Below are 19,837 nucleotides of genomic sequence, written 5' to 3' on the forward strand. Positions count from 1 at the left end.
AGTAGAACTGCTCCATAGGGTTTCCGAGGAGTGCCTGGTGGATTTGAACTCTCTCCCTTTGGTTAGCAGCCATAGCACTTAACCACTACGCCACCAGGGTTTCCAAATCCATTGCCTCGAGTCCATTCCAACTCACATCGACCCTATAGGACAGAATAGAACTGTCCTGTAGGGTTTCCAAGGAGCAGCTGGTGAATTTAAACTGCTGACCTGCTGATTAACAGCAGTAGCTCTCAACCACTGTGCCACCAGGGCTCCTATAAAGGCATAACCATGTTTGTTGTTGTTGTTGTTAGGTGCCAGTGAATTGGTTCCAACTCATAGCAACCCTATAAGACAGAGTAGAACTGCCCCAAAGGGTTTCTAAGGAGCAGCTGGTGGATTTGAACTGCTGACCTTTTGGTGAGCAGCTGAACTCTTCCTCAGTGCATCACCAGGGCTTCTGTTCATGTTTATTGGTAACGTTAAAGCCCATAAACCAAACTTGTTGCCGTCAAGTTAATTCCAGCTCATAGTGACCCTATAGGACAATGCAGAACTGCCTCATAGGATTTCCAATCAGTACTGTTAGGGCATATTTTTTTTGTGTGTGTGAACTGACAGAGAATGGAATAAACAAGAAAGTTTCTCATTCTATGAGACTTTTAATAACCACACCACACACTCCATTGAGATCTACTGTGTGTCATGCTCAGTGCCAGGCAATGCAGATGGGCAAATTAATAAGTAACATTTTAATGTGTTACCCATCAATTGAGACTTATAATTAGGCTTTAAGTTACATCTTTAGTACAAAAGATGGGAAAAACAATTCTTTTAAGGAATGTCCAGAAATAAACTCTTAGAGAGTGTTTTTTTGTACTCACGGTAAAACTTTGACTCTCTCCTTAGTCTATTCTTGACTATTACTGCTCAAAATGACAATTTGAAGTCATGTAGTGTCTGGACAGATACATCTACTCACCTCAGTGGGTCCTGTGGGAATCACTACGTTCCAATATGGTGGTATAACAATAGATAGTCATAATGAATAGCTTGATTAATCAAAAATATGTTAACTTATATTTTGTCTTGTACTGGTGTTCCTTAGCCTGTTAGAGCTCTGTGTCAATTTGAGAAGCTGATTAAATGTACAGACTGTCTACATAGTTCTGCGTATAATTTCACGTGTCCCTCAGACCCCTCGAAGTCCGTTTATGAAAGCTTTCCTCCTTTTTTTTTTTTTTCCTCCTAGTTCTGCAGACTCCTAAGTTAAGAACCCTCACTTTACAGTGCAAATGTGGGAAATTACACTGTGTATTTTAAAAAGATATTCACCTAGTACGTTTTAAAAGTTATTTGCTGGCAATGTTATTTGCCATTAGTATACACGCAGGGAGGTGAAAATGTAGGATCTGGAAAAAATTATTTAATGAGGTACTTTATTCACCAATGAAAAGTTGAGGGGCTACTTACGTTAGTGATGTTTTAACTTTTTCAGACCACATTAGGCCCAAATTCACTACCATTCACTTAATCAAGTACAGAATGGAATCTTTTGAGTTTAATTTATTAAAAAATTATCAGTGACAATTTTTTTTTTGTGCTGATATACAGAAGATCCCAAAGGTGAAGTGACTTGCTCTAATTTATACGAATGGTTCACCAAAACTCTTCAATGTTAGAATTGACTTAGAAAGTCAGTATAAAAGTATATGTAAGTATGAAAATAACTTATTTTGTAATAGTTTAGACGATGAAGAACATTAATTATACTTTATAAACAAAGAAGCTAAGTTAACAATATATTATTATGTATAAATAGCATAAATATTATTTATAAATAATATATATAAATACATATTATATAAATATATATAATGTATATTATTAACTTAAATGGATTTATTTGATTACCATTAATGGTTTACTGGGCATGCTTATAATGCTTCTGCTTGGCTTAAAACAATTTCTAAACAAATTAGTGAACTTTTCCTGGTGGAATTATTTCCTTGGTATTATGCAAAGAACTGTAACCTTTTCTCACTCTACTTTTGGACTGTCAGAAGAGTTCCATGTGTCTGTAATAATTTCATGTTTTGGCCCCTTTCCCATTCAAACACAGCTGTCTTAAGTCAAAACATGGCATCTTCCCTAATTTTTAAGCTCCATGGTCTCCTGGGATGGGACCCCTGTGTAAGGAAGTTCTGACTCACAAGGCTTGCTGGCAGACTGTGTTTCACAACCTAAAAATGCACGTGGTAAGTGAATGAAGTCACAGAATCCTTTCTTACAACAACATTGCAGATGGCTAAATTAGTTCACATTTTTTCATCTTAGGAAGGTACTTTTATACCCTATGAGTCCAAAGTACATTTAGTTAGTTGATAAAAATAGGCATAATTATGCTCACACTAAGAAATTCCTATGCATCTTCTTTCTAAAAAAAAAAGTAATCTGTATTCCTTAACAGTACTTGTCAAGATTTTTAAAAATTTTGAGACGAAAGAGCTAAAAACTAAAGAAAACCTCTCTTGTCACTGGCTTTAATGACACGCTGCAAAATAGCTGTGCTATATTTCAAAAGGCAAACTTGGCTGCCAAGAGTGGGCCCAGTCACTAAACGAGACTGAGACAGCTGTGATTTTGCAAGATATGCCAGCATTCTCTTTAGCTCCGGGACACTAGACATTATTTGGTTTGTAAAGTGCCCTATGTTATTGGATCAACAAAAGATCCTGTTCTGTATCGTTTCAGGCCCTTAGGAGTAATAAAATTGAGGTCAACTTTTTTTTTTTTAAAGCCTTACAGTACTATTTTTTTTTTTTAACTCTGTTCCAGATATCTTCTCAAAGAAGATATCTTTGAGATATCTCAGAGAATTCATTATGATTAAAACAGATCAAGGTCTTTTTAAAGAGAAAAACAAAATATTCACAGTTTCTCCTCATAGGAGGTATTCAAACTTCTTTTTTTTCTAATCAGGTCACAGGTGACAGTTTAAATATAAGACTTTCTCCAGAGTTTTGGTGGTTATTGTGGCCATGTTAATTGCTGTTACTTTTGTGCCCTTCCTCTATAAGTTGCAACAAATAAATCCAATCAAACCAATAATATAAGTTGCGTTTGAAAAGGAGTGACATAGCTAGACCCAGAGTAGCAAATTCCTAATTAAAGACTCAAATTTCTAATTATACCCTGTCTTCAGCCAGGCTTCCTCAACCTCAGCCCTGTGGACATTTTGTGTCACTCAGTTCTTCGTTGTGGGGGCTGTCCTGTGCTTTGTGAGATGTTTAAGCAGTACCCTTGGCCTCTTCCCACTAGATGCCAGTAGCAAAGACTCACTCACCCCCAGCTGTAAAAAGTAAAAATGTTTCCAGAAATTGTCAGATATCCCCTGGGGGACAAAATCACCCATGTTGAGAACTACTTAATTAGCTCAATAATAGAAAGTCCTTCATAGAAGAGAAAAAAAATATATATATTTTTTCTTTTTGGTCCTCTCACATTCACTTTATGCAGATTTTCTGTGAAATGTCTTTGTATTAAAATTTATTGACACATTCTATGACATCACTAAGAGCCCTAGGAGACTTTGAGGGATTATACAAAGAAGTCATAAGACAGTGCTGTGGATTGATTGTGTCCCCTAAAAAGTTCTTATCCCCATATCTGCAAGAGTGACCTTGCTCAGAAACAGGGCCTTTTGACTATGTTATCAGTATGTTAACATGAGGTGATTCCAGAGTACAGGGATCGTAATCTGATATGAGTGGTGTCTTTATGAAAGAGGGGAAGACACTCAGGGGGAAGCTGGACATGTGAAGAGGTGTCTATAAGCCAAGGAATGCTAAGAAATTTCTAACCCATCAACTCTAAAACTTCCAACCTCTAAAACTCTGAGACAATATATTTCTGTTTTTATAAGTCCCCAGTTTGTAGTAGCTTATTATGGCAGCCCTAGGAAACTAATAAAGAGAGTTAGGAGGAAGAGGCATCATTAGATCTGAAAGAAAACTTCTGGGTGAGGTAGAAATCTGGGATCATGAGGCAAATTAAATACCAGGGCAAAGATTTTAGAATGGATGGTTGTTTCAGGTAAGAGTGCTTGCAAGTCTATGCTGTATCACCTTCTGTTCCAGGGCCAAGTATCTGTATCCTTTGAAAAGATACCTAGAATAAAAAGGAGCCATAATGTCATCAGGGGCCAAAGAGCCCTATGGGAATATCCTTTAAAAGAAGGTCAAAAGAAGTGGAGGGTGTTTTCCTATTGGCAAGAGGAGAACAGCAAAGTTAAGTAGATTTGTTCAGTGATGATACAGTTAACAACCAATGGCTGTAGAGGATAACGTTGATAAATGGAAGAGAAAGAATATTAGTCACGATAGGCTGAGTGACGCTGCAGTAACAAAAATGCTATCAAATCTCAGTGACAAAACATGAAAGGTTTATTCCTTGCTTCTGGCACATGGCAGGTCAAGAAGGCTTTGGTCTTCATAATCACCTAGAGACTCAGGCTGAAGGAGAGGCAGACAACCATTTAAAATGTTTTCATCACTATGAGTGAAAGAAAGTTCTGAAAGGCCTTTTACTTCCCCTCACAACGTACTGGCCAAAAGTGGATTGGAAAGGGGGGAAGCTTGAAATATTTGGTGAATAAAATTCCTAAGTACAACAGATAGTGAAAGCTACAAGTGATGGCTCTGATTACATTTGAGACAAATAAAACCTAAACCTGGTATTGTTTTCTAATAATACTCTTCGTGGAAACTCCCTGTGTGACACACACAGGTTGTCTCAGAAGTGGCCACAAGACTTGCTAACCAGTATCATCAATCCCTCTTTGGGTGCTATGTCCATCTGGTCTGATTGAGCTGTACACAGGAGGCACTCACAAAGAGTTACTCACAGACATGGACAGAAAACAACAGGAACAGTTTCGTGGTGAGGGGTCCTTCCTGGCTTGAAAGCTGTTTGAAAGTAGATGGGGACTCTTTTATGTGCCCCTGCTTTGCACCACAGGTGAGGGACCTCGAAGTTTCTCCAGCCAGTTTTATACTCCAGAGACTTGCTGTACAGAGATTTTCCTTCCTGACAACCCAAGGAGGTTATGGGTAGACAGTTGGGAACAAGTAGGAATTTTATCACCTTAGCCCTCCTACTTATCTGGGCAGAACATCAAGTTTCAGGATGGGCTGTTACTTGTCTTGAAGCCTAAGAATACCAGCAAAAGGAGGAATGGGAAGTAACTGTAGCTGATGGGCCATCTGAAGGACTGCCTCCTTTCACTCCCTCCATACCCACTTATCCTATCCCTGTGTTCCCTTCCAGGTCATAGTTGATAGGCCAAGTTTTGTATACTTGTGACCCAAGCTAAATATATCAGTCTTTTGTTTCAACTCTGTTTTCCTGTCATACTTGTTTGGCTCAAAATTGAACACTTGAACATTTTCCTCAGAATTTTAGAACTGAATTTTAGAAAAAGAAATTAGGACTAAAGCAATAATGGGTAATAGTCTGGAGATATAGGCATATTTTTCTTCATAAGGGCTGAAGAAATTCAAATTCAGAGTGATAAAGGGAAGATGCTGACTTACGGTGTGTTGGAGTAGAACTGCACTCCACAGGGTTTTCCATAGCTGATTTTTTGGAAGTAGATTGCCAGGCCTTTCTTTCAAGGCAACTCTGGCTGGACTCAAACCTCCAACGTTTCAGTTAGCAGTAGAGTGTGTCAACCATTTGCACCACCCAGGGACTCCCTTGGAATCAAGCAGGACTTTTTCTAATTTATCAGTTTTAGAAAAATCTATCATGATTTTCTCCTGTGTCAGATAAAGATACTAGTGCACTTACATTTTCTTCCCCCACTCCTCAACTTCACAAACTAATTTCTAAGATATTCGCCACTACGCATACCTTGTCAGGCTTCTTCATATTTACCTTCTGTTTTCCACTTTGTCACAGGTGCATTAGTTGTATTTTTGTGGTGCTAACACTTTCTTTGTTCCTCTTACTCTTCTGTGCTGAGTTCCTTTTGTTTGCGGATTTCTTTTTCATTTCTTTTGTTTTTATTGTGCCTTTATGTTTTTCCTCTATATTTTGATGAGTAGGTTTGTTAACTTTCTTTATGGTTACCTTGAAATTTACCTTTACCTTCTTAGGTTTGAACCAGTCTATTATCACTTGGTATCACCTTGCCTTCTCCTCCATTAGAAAGTTCTATACCTACACCATTTATTCCCTCTTTTATTGTTCTGACATTATTGTCATTTACAGATTAACCACTCTGGTTCTCTGTTGCAACTCTTTTGGTTTTGGATAGTCCTTGAGAGTTCGTTTCCTACACTGGTATACGGCTGGTACAATCTTGCATCCTAGGTTCAGGCTGTGGTCTGATGCTGTTTGTTCTCAGACCAGAGGACTCCCATTAATTATTCCTGTAAGTTTGGTTTGGTTTTTAAATATTCCCTTAATTCCTGCTTATGTGAAAATGTCCTGATTTCACCATCATATTTGAATGAGAGTTTTGCATGGTATATTATTCTTGGTTGGCAATTTTTTCATTCAAGGTTTTATATATGTCATCCCATTGCCTTCTTGTCTGCATGGTTTCTGCCGAATAATCAGAGTCTAGTCTTATTGTTTCTCCTCTATATATGACTTTTCATTTTTCTCAAGCTGCTCTCTGGGTTTTTCCTTTGTCTTTGTTTTTAGTGAGTGTGATTATGATATGCCTCAAAGCTTTTCTTTTGGGGTCTATCTTATATGGGGTTCATTGAGCTTCTTGGATAGTCAGCTTTTCATCACTCATGATATTAGGGAAGTTTTCTGACAACAATTTGTCAATGACCTTCTCCGTGTTTTCCATTTTCTCTCCCTGTTCTGGAACTGTGATCACTCACAGATTTTTGCTTTTGATTTTATCCCACATAATTCTCAGGGTTTCTTCATTTTTCTTTGTTCTTTTTTCTGACTTTTTCTCAAACAGAGTTGTATCCAATTGTTTGTCTTCGATTTCATTCAGACCTGCTCCTCAGTCCTTCCACGACACTGCTCATTTCTGAAATCTTGTTGTTTATCTTTTGGATTTATAATTGTTGTTTCTGTATGATTTCTAGTTGTGAATTTATTTTGGCATTTTGTTCCTGTATTATTTTCTTGAATTCTTCCATTTCTTTGTCTGTATTTTCCATGAATTTTTCTGCCTTTTCTATAAATTTGTTTATTTTTTCCTCATTTTTGTCTACTTTTTGCTTCAACTCTTGGATTGCTCTGAATATTAGAGATTTGAATTCCATGTCAGGTAGCTGTAGTGCCTTTTCTTCTACTGGAAAGTCATCTGGTGTTTTATTTTGGATGCCTGCTGGAACCATCCTATCATTTTTTTTTTTTTTTTTTTAATGTTTTGATACTGTCTGCTGTCTTTGGTACATTTAGTTGTTATTTTCTTTGTTTACTGATTGTAGATTTGTTGGTTTCACCCTGCTTTTTTGTTTTATTTGGTTATGTCTGAGCAGGCAGGCTGTGTGTTCTTTGTTGTTTTTTCCTCTGTAGTCATGATATTTTTACCTCCTTGTCAAATGGGCAGGGCCAGTCACTCAGCTATGGTGCAGCAGGGCAGGTCCAGCTGAAGGGGAGGGGCTGGGATGGGTTGTTTGTGGCACGTACTAGGGCCAACAGGGTGGACAAGGAATCAGTGCTGGGCAGGTTCCAGTAGGCTGTGCCTGTGCTGCTTGGGGATGTGATGTTCAGTGCACGATGAAGGTAGGCAGGTAAGAGAAGGGAGGTTGTGATGTGTGGAGCTAATATGGACATGGGAAAGGAGAGAGAGAAACAAGAGCCAAAAACAAACAAAGGAAAAAAAAAAGAGTGCTAAGGGAGCTTGCTGTTGGAGTGGAGAGATGAGAAACTGAGAAATGGAGAAAAGGAAAAAAAAAAACTAGATAAAAAATTTGGAAAAGGAAAAGAAAAGCCCCCGGAGTCCAACCAGTGGGGCTGTGAAGACCAGAGAAGTGACTCCCAGACTGTGCAGTATAGCCTGGCCAGATGGGGTATAGATGTCACACGGCACCAGGTATTCAGGAGACAGGAAAATAAGGTAAGTATAGAGAGACAAGATCTGAGAAATGAAGAAAGACAGAAAGGAAAAAAGAGAAAAAGAAAGAAGGAAAAAAAGAAACACCCCCAGGGATCCCATCTGTGCTGCTGTGCAGATTAGGAGATTGGCTCCTCAGCCGTGCAGTGCAGCCCAGCTAGAAGGGGCTCCCAAGCCATGAAAAGAAAAAGAAAACAAACGAGCAAACAAAACACAACAAAGCAAAACAAGCAAAAAAAAGAAAAAAGAAGCCCCAGGGATCCCACCAGCGTGGTATCACAGGCCAAGAGAATGGTTCCCCAGGGGATTAGGGCTTTACAGCCTTTGGAGAAGAAGCAAAGACGGCATACCGAGCCAGGTATTCGACAGAAATGGGCGGGAGATGGAGGGAGACATGGAAGAAACCAAAAGAAACAGAAAGAAGAAATATCAGCCCAGGGAGCTGGCCAGTGTGGGTGGGATGAATCCAAGCAGCCTGGGGCTGAAGCAGTTGCCTTCCGGACAAGAGACTGTGGCTGGTGGGAAAGAGAGGGAGAGAAGGGTGGGTTCAGAAAAGGGTATACCCTCGTTACTGGGTGTTCTGTCTCCTGCTGGGAACTTTGTGAAGCTGTTTTCCCATACTCCCTGTCTGCAGATCTCCAGTGTGGATGGGGCGAATCCAAGTGGCACAGATACTGCACTTCCTGGCCAGCAGAGCCACTGCAGTCAGCCAGGAAGGTCGGAGGTAGAACAACAGGGAGTGGGAAAGTGTGTATCACTGGTTACCAGGTGCTCTGTTTCCTGCTCGGAGCTCCATGAAGCTGCTTTCCCTTGCTCCCTGTTCCCCGATCCCTGAAAGGAGTCCAAGATGATGAATCGTGCTGTGTTAGCTGTTAGAGGACCTTTGCACATATCTCTCCTCACTCTCTGTTCTCTGTCAGTTTCCTATGCCATTCAGTGTTTGGCTGAGTTCTTTATCTCTTCATTTGACACTTCTGGTTCCAGGATTGACGCTTCTGTTTTACTTAGTTTTTCAGTCTTTGCTATGGAGGGATGGTGTGGTGCTTCTGTCTATGGCACATGTTGGCTGAAAGTCAGTAGTATTTTTTTTTTAATGAATTTACTGTTCACCATCATTTCCAGCTTCCTCATTTCTGATTTTTTTGCTTGTTTGTTTTATTTTCTTGATCCGTCTCATTGTTGTGACTAGGCTTCATTAACGAGCAATTTTTACAGACACATCATAAGTTCTATTTTCACTGAGTTTTGTCCATTTGTAACTAGCGTCTTGTGATGTTTATGTGAAAATAACATACTATGATGGGGTGAATATGTTTCACACATGGCAAGGACATGAATTTTTGGGGGCCAAAGGGTAGAATGTCATGGATTGAACTGTGTCCCCCCAAAACCTCTGCCAACTTGGCTGTTCTCCATTTTGTGATGGATATAATTTTCCTATGTGCTGTAAATCCTAATCTCTGCCTGTGGTTAATGAGGCAAGATTGGATTATTTTTAAGAGGATTAGAGTGGGATGTTACAACCTTGCTCAGGCCACATCCTCAATCCAATGTAAAGGGAATTTACCTGGGGTGTGGCCTACACCACCTTTTATCTTACAAGAGATAAATGGGAAGGGAAGTGAGCAGAGAGTGAGGGACCTCTTACCACTAAGAAAGCAGCACTGCGGGCAGAGTGTGGCCCTTGGACCCGAGGTCCCTGTGCTGAGAAGCTCCTAGTCCAGGGGAAAATTGTTGACAAGGACCTTCCTCCAGAGCCAACAGAGAAAGAAAGTCATCCCCTGGAGCTGATGCCCTGAATTTGTACTTCTAGCCTACTAGACTGTAAGAAAATAAACTTCTGTTTGGTAAAGTCATCGGCTTGTGGTATTTCTGTTATAGCAGCACTAGATGACTAACACATATGTAACATATGGCTGATAAAAAATTTGGGGTCTATACCTTTTTTTCCCACCCTTTGGAAGTCTGCAGACACTGTGATACTGTCATCTGACTTTGAACACTATAGATGAGTTTTCAGAAGACAGCCTGCATTTTTTTCTCTTGTTTGTATGTGATTTGCTTTTCCAGTTTTGATGCTTATTCGGTTTGTTCTTTATTCCTGAATTTTAATAAATTCCCCAGAACAGATCTTAGAGTTGGTCATTGGACATCAAATTTTCTAGAATGATTTTTCTGGGACCCATTGTGGAATCCGCATACTTATGTTTTCTGTTATTTTGGGAAAGATTTTTACATTATGTATTCCAATATTTTTGGCTCTATTTATTGTTTTCAGGTACAGAGAAATTTATTAAGTGCACATGGAATCTTCACCACCTGCCTCCAAATTCATTGCACTTTCCTTATGTGTTTACTTTTCTGTATTTTTTTCTTCATAATCTGTATTATTTTAAGTGGTTTCTTTATATTTCTGACTCTGTTTCAGCAGCATGTATTTTACTTCTTACTTTTTAATTAATTTTAATTTTTCTAATGATTTTCTTATCCTGAGGTTGCTTTTATTTTTTAGCTTTTCCAGCTCAGCATTCATCTTTTGCAGATATATCAACTATTTATCAATCTTTCATAGTTTTTGAACTAGTTTTTCAGAGTATTTAAAAATTTTTTTTTCCAAAAACATACAAATTAAAATTAAATAAAATTAAACCTTCGACTCCTTAGTTACACTAGCCACATTTCAAATTCTCAGTAGCTATATGTGTTTAGTGGATACCATACTGCCATGTCAGGTAGTGCAAACATAGAACATTCTTACAGTGATAGAGGGGCCTACTGACCAATGTTGCACTGCAATGCAGGACTCTGAGTGTATTTTCTGGGCTCAGCAGCAGGTGTTGTTTCCCACCTTTCTGCTTACATTACCTACCAGACTGCAAATCTAGGTTAGGGTTTTAGTCTCAGAGACAAAAAAGAGCATCTCCAGAAATCCTAAATCAGCCCTCCTTCCAATATTCTTTCATGCATCAGAACTTGACTCCCTTAAAAATGTTCCCAATTCTTTCCATTGCTAGTCTTTGAAGGACCAAATAAAGAACTCTTTTAGGTCTCTTGGAACCTAATCACTCATTTTCAAAGAAATTGGCATAGTGCTTGTCTTAGTTATCTAGTGCTGCTATAACAGAAATAGCACCAGTGGATACCTTTAACAAACAGAAATTTATCTTCTCTCAGTTTAGGAAGCTAGAAGTCCAAATTCAGGGTGCCGGCTATAGGGGAAGGCTTTCTCCTTCCGTAGGCTCTGGGGGAAGGTTCTTGTCTCTTCAGCTTGTTTCCTGGTTCACTGGAGATCTCCATGTATCTTGGCATCTAATTTGTTTAATCTTTTAAACATCTTGCTTGTTTGATCTCTTTTATATCTCAAAAGGGCTTGACACAAGGTACAACCTACACCAACCCTTCCTCATTAAAATACAAAGAGAGTTCATTCCCAAATGGGATTATAACTACAGGCATAAAAATTAGGATTTACAACACATATTTTTGGATGACACAATTCAATCCATAGCATTCCACCCTTTGCCCCCACCAAATTCATGTTCTTGCCACATGCAAAACACATTCACCCCATCATCACATCATCCCAAAAGTCTTAAATCAACTCCAAGCCCAAAATCTCATCTTCTGAGTCATCTAAATCAAATATGGGTGAGAATTTAGGCATATTCCATTCTGTGGCAAAATTCCTTTTCATCTGTGAACCAGTGAAATCTAGAATACCAGTTACCTGTTTCCATGTTTCCAAGGTACAATGGTAGAACTGTCACAAGGTAGACATTTCTATTACAAATGGGAGAAATTGGAGAGAAAGAAGGGATAACAAGCACCAAGTAAGTTCAAAATCTAGCAGAACAAATTACATTAGCTCTCAAGGCTTGAAAATGATCCTCTCTTCTCTGAGACCATTTGGTCAATGGTCCTGCCCTCTAGACTCTGGATGTTGGCCATGCCCTCTGGATTCTGGGTGGAGGCCCCTTGGCTCTGGGCTTCAGCTCCATCTTCTAGGTCCCCTGGGATGGCAACTCTACTCCTTCAGCTTTAGGTGGCCCCATTCTCTGAGTAAATCTGAGTGGCGACCCCGCCACTTTGGCCCTGGCAGTCCAGTTCTTCTGACCTTTGGGAATGGCAACCCTGCCCACTCAGCTTTGGACAACAGCCACATCACCCTGGGACACCTTAAAGGCAGCCCCACACTCTGCAACCAAGTAGGCAAAGATTCAACTTTTTCAAACCTAGAAGGCTGTGTCCCCCCCACTTTGAGATCCAGGAGAACTTGGCACCACCTTTTGAAATCAAGAAGGCCCTGCTTCCCCTACTCCTTCCAGCAGTTCTGCTGATCTCTGAACTTCTCCTGGGATGGTCCTTTCCTTTTTGTGAAGGACAACATATGTAGCTCCTTTCGACAGTTTCCTACCTGTAGAATTCCAAGGGGCAGGCAGCATTCTTTGTTTGTTTTTCATCACCTCCAGTCTAAGCTGATGGAGTTTCTGCTGTGGTAGTTGGTTAGATCCATCAGTCATTACATAGCCATGTCCTTGGTAAAAATTCTAGGATACATAGCCTTAGTTTTACAACAGAATTTTCAAAATCTTTAAGTTCTGTTTTCATTTTGCAAAGCTCATTTTAAGTTTATGTTCTTGCAAGGAGAAACCACATGTCTTCTTTAAGATTTTGCTTAGAAATCTCATGAACCAAATATACAAGTTCATCACTTACAAGTTCTACCTTCCGCCAAACATAATTCAGACAATTCTTTGCCACTGCATTAAGAAGCATCGCCCTTCCTCCATTGTTTGATCACATGCTCATTATTTTCTTTTCCTTTTTTGCTGGGGATGATTTTGGCTTTTCTTTTTTTTTGGAAGATTTTATTGTGGTTTAGGTGATAGTTTACAGGGCAAATCAGTTTCCCATTCAACAATTTATACATAACTTGTTTTGTGACACTGGTTGCTATCCCCTCCATGTGTCAGCATTCTCCCCACTTCCTCCCTGGGATGCCCGTTTCCTTTCACCCAGCTTTCCTGTCCCTTCTTGCCTTCTGATCTTTACTTTTGGGCAAGTATTGCCATTTTGGTCTCCTATGGTTGATTCTTTTGGAGAGCACATTCTTCATGAGTGTTGCTGTTCACTTTAAAAGCCCTCCTATTGTTTGGCTGAAAGGTGATCTCTGGGAGTGGCTTCAGTTTCAAGTTTGAAAGGTGTCTAAGAGCCATAGTCTCGGAGATTCCACCAGTCTCTTTCAGACCAGTAAGTCTAGTCTTTTTTGTGAATTTGAATTTTGTTCTACATTTTTCTCCCATTTTGCCCAGGACCTTCTATTGTGATCCCAGTCAGAGCAGTGGGTAGTGGCACATCATTTCCTTTGAAAGCACATTTAACGTCCACGTTTATAGCAACATTCTGTTACTGGAGCCGTATGTATTCTCTAAGACTATAGAGACTTCTCTATAGCTCTCCTTACTTCTTCCTGTGTCCTTACCTGAATTGCCTTTGACATTCACAATTCTACCAACAGTCTTTTCAAGGCAATCTAGACTTTTTTAATTTACTATTAGGCACCTTAAAATTCTTCCAGCCTCTACCCGTTACCCAATTCCAAAACAACTTCCAGATTTTAAGTATTTTTTAAAATATTTTGTTGTGTTTTCAGTGAAAGTTTACACAACAAATTGGGTTCCCATTTAACAATTTTTACATGAATTGCTCAATGACATTGGTTACATTCTTCCCAATGTGTCAACATTCTCACTATTTCCATTCTGGTTGTTCGATTTCCAGTAATCTAGTTTCCCTGCCCCCTTAACTTCTCATCTTTGCTTCAGAGTAATTGTTGACCATTTGGTCTCATATAGACAATTTTTAAAAAGAGTGCAGTACTCATGGGTGATACTCTTTTGAAAAATTTTAGTTCAAGGTTTAAAGGGTATCTCAGAAAAAAAAAATTTTGTTTTTTTCAGGGCGACAGTCTCGGGGAGTCCTCTAGTCTCAAGTGGTCCACTAAGTGGGATTTTTTTTTATTATTGTGCATCGTGTGAAAGTTTACAGAGCAAATTAGTTTCTCATTAAACAATTAATACACAGTTTTTTTTGTAGCACTGGTTGTCAACCCCCCAATGTGTCAACACCCTCAGATTCTCCACACCGGGTCCCCTGTTTCCATTTGTCCAGTTTTCCTGTCCCTTCCTGCCTTCTCATCTTTGCTTTTGAGCTGGTTTGCTCATTTAGTCTTGTATACATGACTGAACTACGAAGCACAGAACTCACGTGTGTTATTGTTTGCCTTATAGACCTGTCTAAACTATGGCTGAAGAGTTAACCTCAGGAGTGACTTCAGTACTGAATTAAAAGGGTGTTCAGGAGCCATACTCTCTGGGTTTCTTCAGTCTCGGTCAGATCAGCAAGTCTGATCTTTTTTTTGTGAATTTGACTGTTCTTTTTTTTCTCTCTGGGACCCTCTATTGTCATCCCTGTCAGAGCAGTTGCTGGAGATAGCTGGGCAACATCTAGTTGTTCTGGCCTCAGTATGGTGGAGGCTGTGGTAGTTGTGGCCCATTAGTCCTTTCCCTTGTGTCTTTGGTTTTCTTCGTTCTCTTTTACTCCAGCTGGGATGGGACCAGTAGATGGAAACTCGCAGGTTTTTTTTTTTTTTTTTTTTTTAATTGTGCTTTAAGTGAAAATTTACAAATCAAGTCAGTCTCTCATACAAAAATTTATATACACCTTGCTATATACTCCTAATTGCTCTCCCCCTAATGAGACAGCCCATGCCTTCCCCCTACTCTCTCTTTTTGTGTCCATTCTGCCAGCTTCTAACCCCCTCTTCTCTCTCATCACTCCTCTGGATAGAAGATGCCAACAGAGTCTCAAGTGTCTACTTGATCCAAGAAGCTCATTCTTCACCAGAATCTTTTTCTATCCCATCGTCCAGTCCAATCCCTGTCTGAAGAGTTGGCTTTGGGAATGGTTCAAGTCCTGGGCTAACAGAAGGTCTGGGGGCCGTGATCACTGGGGTCCTTCTAGTCTCAGTCAGAACATTAAGTCTGGTCTTTTTACGAGAATTTGGTGTCTGCATCCCACTGCTCTCCTGCTCCCTCCGGTGTTCTCTCTTGTGTTCCCTGTCAGGGCTGTCATCGGTTGTAGCCGGGCACCATTTAGCTCTTCTGGTCTCAGGCTGATACAGTCTCTGGTTCATGTGGCCCCTTCTGTCTCTTGGGCTCATAATTACCTTGTGTCCTTGGTGTTCTTCATTCTCCTTTGATCCAGGTGGGTTGAGACCAATTGATGCATCTTAGATGGCCACTTGCTAGCGTTTAAGACTCCAGATGCCACTCTCCAAAGTGGGAAGCAGAATGTTTTGTTAACACATTTTATTATGCCAATTGACTTAGGTTTCCCCTGAAACCATGGTCCCCAAACCCCCACCCCTGCTACGCTGGCCTTCAAAGCATTCAGTTTATTCAGGAAACTTCTTTGCTTTTGCTTTAGCCCAGTTGTGTTGACCTCCCCTGTACTGTATGTTGTCTTTCCCTTCACCTAAAGCAGTTCTCATCTGCTATCTAATAAGTGAAAGCCCTCTCCCTCCTTCCCTCCCTCCCTCCCCCCTTATAAGTTTCAAAGAATATTTTCTTTTCTGTTCAAACTATTTCTCGAGTTCTTATAATAGTGGTCTTATACAATATTTGTCCTTTTGCAACTGACTAATTTCACTCAGCATAATGCCTTCCAGATTCCGCCATGTTATGACATGTTTCACAGATACATCACTGTTCTTTACCATTGTACAGTATTCCATTGTGTGAATGTTTCATAATTAGTTTATCCATTCTTCCATTGATGGGCACCTTGGTTGCTTCCATCTTTTTGCTGTTGTAAACAGTGCTGCAATGAATACGGGTGTGCATATATCTGTTCGTGTAAAGGCTCTTATTTCTCTAGGATATATTCCAAGGAGTAGGATTCCTGGATCCTATGGTAGTTCTATTTCTAGCTTTTTAAGGAATCACCAAATCGATTTCCAAAGTGGTTGTACCATTTTACATTCCCAACAGCAGTGTAGAAGTATTCCAGTCTCTCCACAACCTCTCCAGCATTTATCATTTTGTGTTTTTTGGATTAATGTCAGCCTTGCTGGAGTGAGCTGGATCTCATTGTAGTTTTGATTTGCATTTCTCTAATGGCTAATGATGGTGAGCATTTCCTTATGTATCTGTTAGCAACCTGAATGTCTTCTTTAGTGAAGTGTCTATTCATATCTTTTGCCCATTTTTTAATTGGGTTAATTGTGTTTTTGTAGTTGAGTTTTTGCAGTATCATGTAGTCATGTAGATTTTAGAGATCAGGCACTGATCAGAAATGTCATAGCTAAACACTTTTTCCCAGTCTGAATTTTTTTTTTTTTTTTGTAGGTAATCTTTTTACTCTTTTGGTGAAGTCTTTGGATGACCATAACTGTTTGGTTTTTAAGAGCTCCCAGTTATCTAGTTTTTCTTTTGCATTGTTAGTAATGTTTTGTATACTATTTATGCCATGCATTAGGGCTCCTAACATTGTCCCTATTTTTTCTTTCATGATCTTTATCTTTCTAGATTTTATATTTAGGTCTTTGATCAATTTTGAGTTTGTTTTGGTGCATGGTGTGAGGTATGGGTCTTCTTTCATTTGTTTTGCAGATGGGTACCCAGTTATGCCAGCACCATTTGTTAAAAAGGCTGTCTTTTCCCCATTTAACTGATTTGGGGCCTTTGTCAAACATCAGCTTCTCATATGCAGATGGATTTATGTCTGGATTCTCAATTCTATTCCATTGGTCTATGTATCTGTTGTTGTACCAGTACCAGACTGCTTTGACTACTGTGGTGGTATAATAGGTTCTAAAATCAGGTAGAGTGAGGCCTCCCACTTTGTCCTTCTTTTTCAGTAATGCTTTACTTACCCAACTTCCATATGAAGTTGGTGATTTGTTTCTCCACCTCATTAAAAAATGTCTTTGGAATTTGGATCGGAATTCGATTATATCTATAGATGACTTTTGGTAGAATAGACATTTTTACAATGTTAAGTCTTCCTATCCATAAGCAAGGTATGTTCTTCCACTTACGTAGGTCTCTTGGTTTCTTGCAGAAGTGTTTTGTAGTTTTCTTTGTATAAGTCTGCATCTCTGGTAAGATTTATACCTAAGTATTTTATCTCTTGGGGGCTAGTGTAAATGGCATTGATTTGGTGATTTCCTCTTTGATGTTCTTTTTGTTGGTGTAGAGGAATCAAGCTGATTTTTGTATGTTTATCTTGTATACCGATACTCTGCTGAACTCTTCTATTAGTTTCAGTAGTTTTCTGGAGGATTCCTTAGGGTTGTCTGTGTATAAGGTCATGTTATCTGCAAGTAGAGATACATTTACTTCTTCCTCGCCAATCTGGAAGCCCCTTATTTCTTTATCTAGCCTAACTGCTCTGGCTAGGATGTCCAGCACAATGATGAATAAGAGCGGCGATAAAGGGCATCCTTGTCTGGTTCCCTATTTCAATGGGAATGCTTTCAGGCTCTCTCCATTTAGGATGATGTTGACTATTGGCTTTTTATAAATGTCCTTTATTATGTTGAGAAATTTTCCTTCTATTTCTATTTTGCTGAGAGTTTTTATCACGAATGGATGTTGAGTTTTGTCAAATGCCTTTTCTGCATTAATTGATAAAATTATGTGATTCTTGTCTTTTGTTTTATTTATATGGAGAATTATTGTTTTTCTTATGTTGAACCGTCCCTGCATACATGGTATGAATCCCACTTGGTCATGGTGAATTTTTTTTTTGGATATGTTGTTGAATTTATTGACTAGAATTTTGTTGAGGATTTTTGCATCTAAGTTCATAAGGGATATAGATCTGTAATTTTCTATTTTTGTGGTGTCTTTACCTGGTTTTGGTATCAGGGATATGGAGGCTTCATAGAATGAGTTTGGGAGTATTCCATCCTGTTCTATGCTCTGAAATAACTTTAGTAGTAGTGGTGTTAACTCTTCTCTGAAAGTTTGGTAGAACTCTGCAGTGAAGCTCTCCTGGCCAGGGCTTTTTTTTTTTGTTGGGAGTTTTTTGGTTACTTTTTCAATCTCTTGTTATGAGTCTGTTTAGTTGTTCTACCTCTGTTTGTGTTAGTTTAGGTAGGTAGTATGTTTCTAGGAATTTATCCATTTATTCTAGGTTTTCAAGTTTGTTAGTGTGCATGCTTTCATAGTAATCTGATATGATTCTTTTAATTTCAGTTGGGTGTGTTGTAATATTGCCCATGTCATTTCTTATTCAGGTTATTTGCTCCCTCTCGTGTTTTTTTTTTATCAGTTTGTCCAATGGTTTATCAATTTTGTTGATTTTTTCAAAGAACCAGCTTTTGGTCTTGATAATTCTTTCAATTGTTTTCCTGTTTTCTATTTCATTTAGTTCTGCTCTAATTTTTATTATTTGTTTTCTTCTGGTGCCTGGGGGTTTCTTTTGTTGCTCTCTTTCTATTTGTTCAAGTTGTAGGGATAATTCTTTGATTTTGGCCCTTTCTTCTTTTTGGATGTGTGCATTTATTGATATTAATTGACCCCTGAACACTGCTTTTGCTGTGTTCCAAAGGTTCTGATAGGAAATGTTTTCATTCTTATTGGTTTCTATGAATTTCTTTATTCCATCCTTAATGTCTTCTATAATCCAGCCTTTTTTGAGCAGGGTATTGTTCCATTTCCAAGTGTTTGATTTCTTTTCCTTATTTTTTCTGTAATTTATTTCTACTTTTATGGTCTTATGGTTAGAGAAGATGCTTTGTAATATTTCAATGTTTTAGATTCTGCTAAGGCTTGCTTTATGACTTAATATGTGGTCTATTCTAGAGAATATTTCATGTGCTGTTGGGTGGAGTGTTCTGTATATGTCTATGAGGTCAAGTGGGTTGATTGTGGCATTTAGATCTTCCGTGTCTTTATTGAGCTTCTTTCTGGATGTCCTGTCCTTCACTGAAAGTGGTGTGTTGAAGTCTCCTACTACTATTGTGGAGCTATGTATCTCACTTTTCAATTCTGTTAGTTTATTTTATGTATCTTGCAGCCCTGTCATTGGGTGCAGAAATATTTAATATGGTTATATCATCCAGGTATAGTGTCCCTTTAATCATTATATACTGTCCTTCCTTATCCTTTATGATGGATTTAACTTTAATGTCTATTTCGTCAGAAATTAATATTGCCACTCCTGCTCTTTTTTGATTGTTGTTTGTTATATTTTTTTTCCATCCTTTGAGTTTTAGTTTGTTTGTGTCTCTAAGCCTAAGGTGTGTCTCTTGTATGCAGCTTATAGACGGATCTTGTTTTTTAATCATTCTTCCACTCTCTCTCTCTTATTGGTGCATTTAGTCCATTTACATTCAGCATAATTATGGATTTTTTTAATGAATTTAGTGCTGTCATTTTGGTGTCTCTTTTGGTGTGTGGTTGACAGTTTCTTCTTCCCACTTAATTTTTTGTGCTGAGATTATCTTTATATATTGTCTTTTCCTCTTATTCATTGTTGTTGATTTTGTTTCTGCTGAATCTCTATTTTTTTCTTGTATTTTATTTTGATGTGTTGGATAGTTTGTCTCCTTTGTGGTTACCTTATTATTTACCCCTATTTTTCTAAATTTAAACCTAACTTTTATTTCTTTGTATTGCCTTGTCTTCTTCTCCATATGAAAGGTCTATGACTATATTTCATAGTCACCCTTTATTGTTTTAATTTTGTCTTCTT

Source organism: Elephas maximus, chromosome 13, assembly GCF_024166365.1.
Source record: "Elephas maximus indicus isolate mEleMax1 chromosome 13, mEleMax1 primary haplotype, whole genome shotgun sequence".
Lineage (NCBI taxonomy): Eukaryota > Metazoa > Chordata > Mammalia > Proboscidea > Elephantidae > Elephas > Elephas maximus.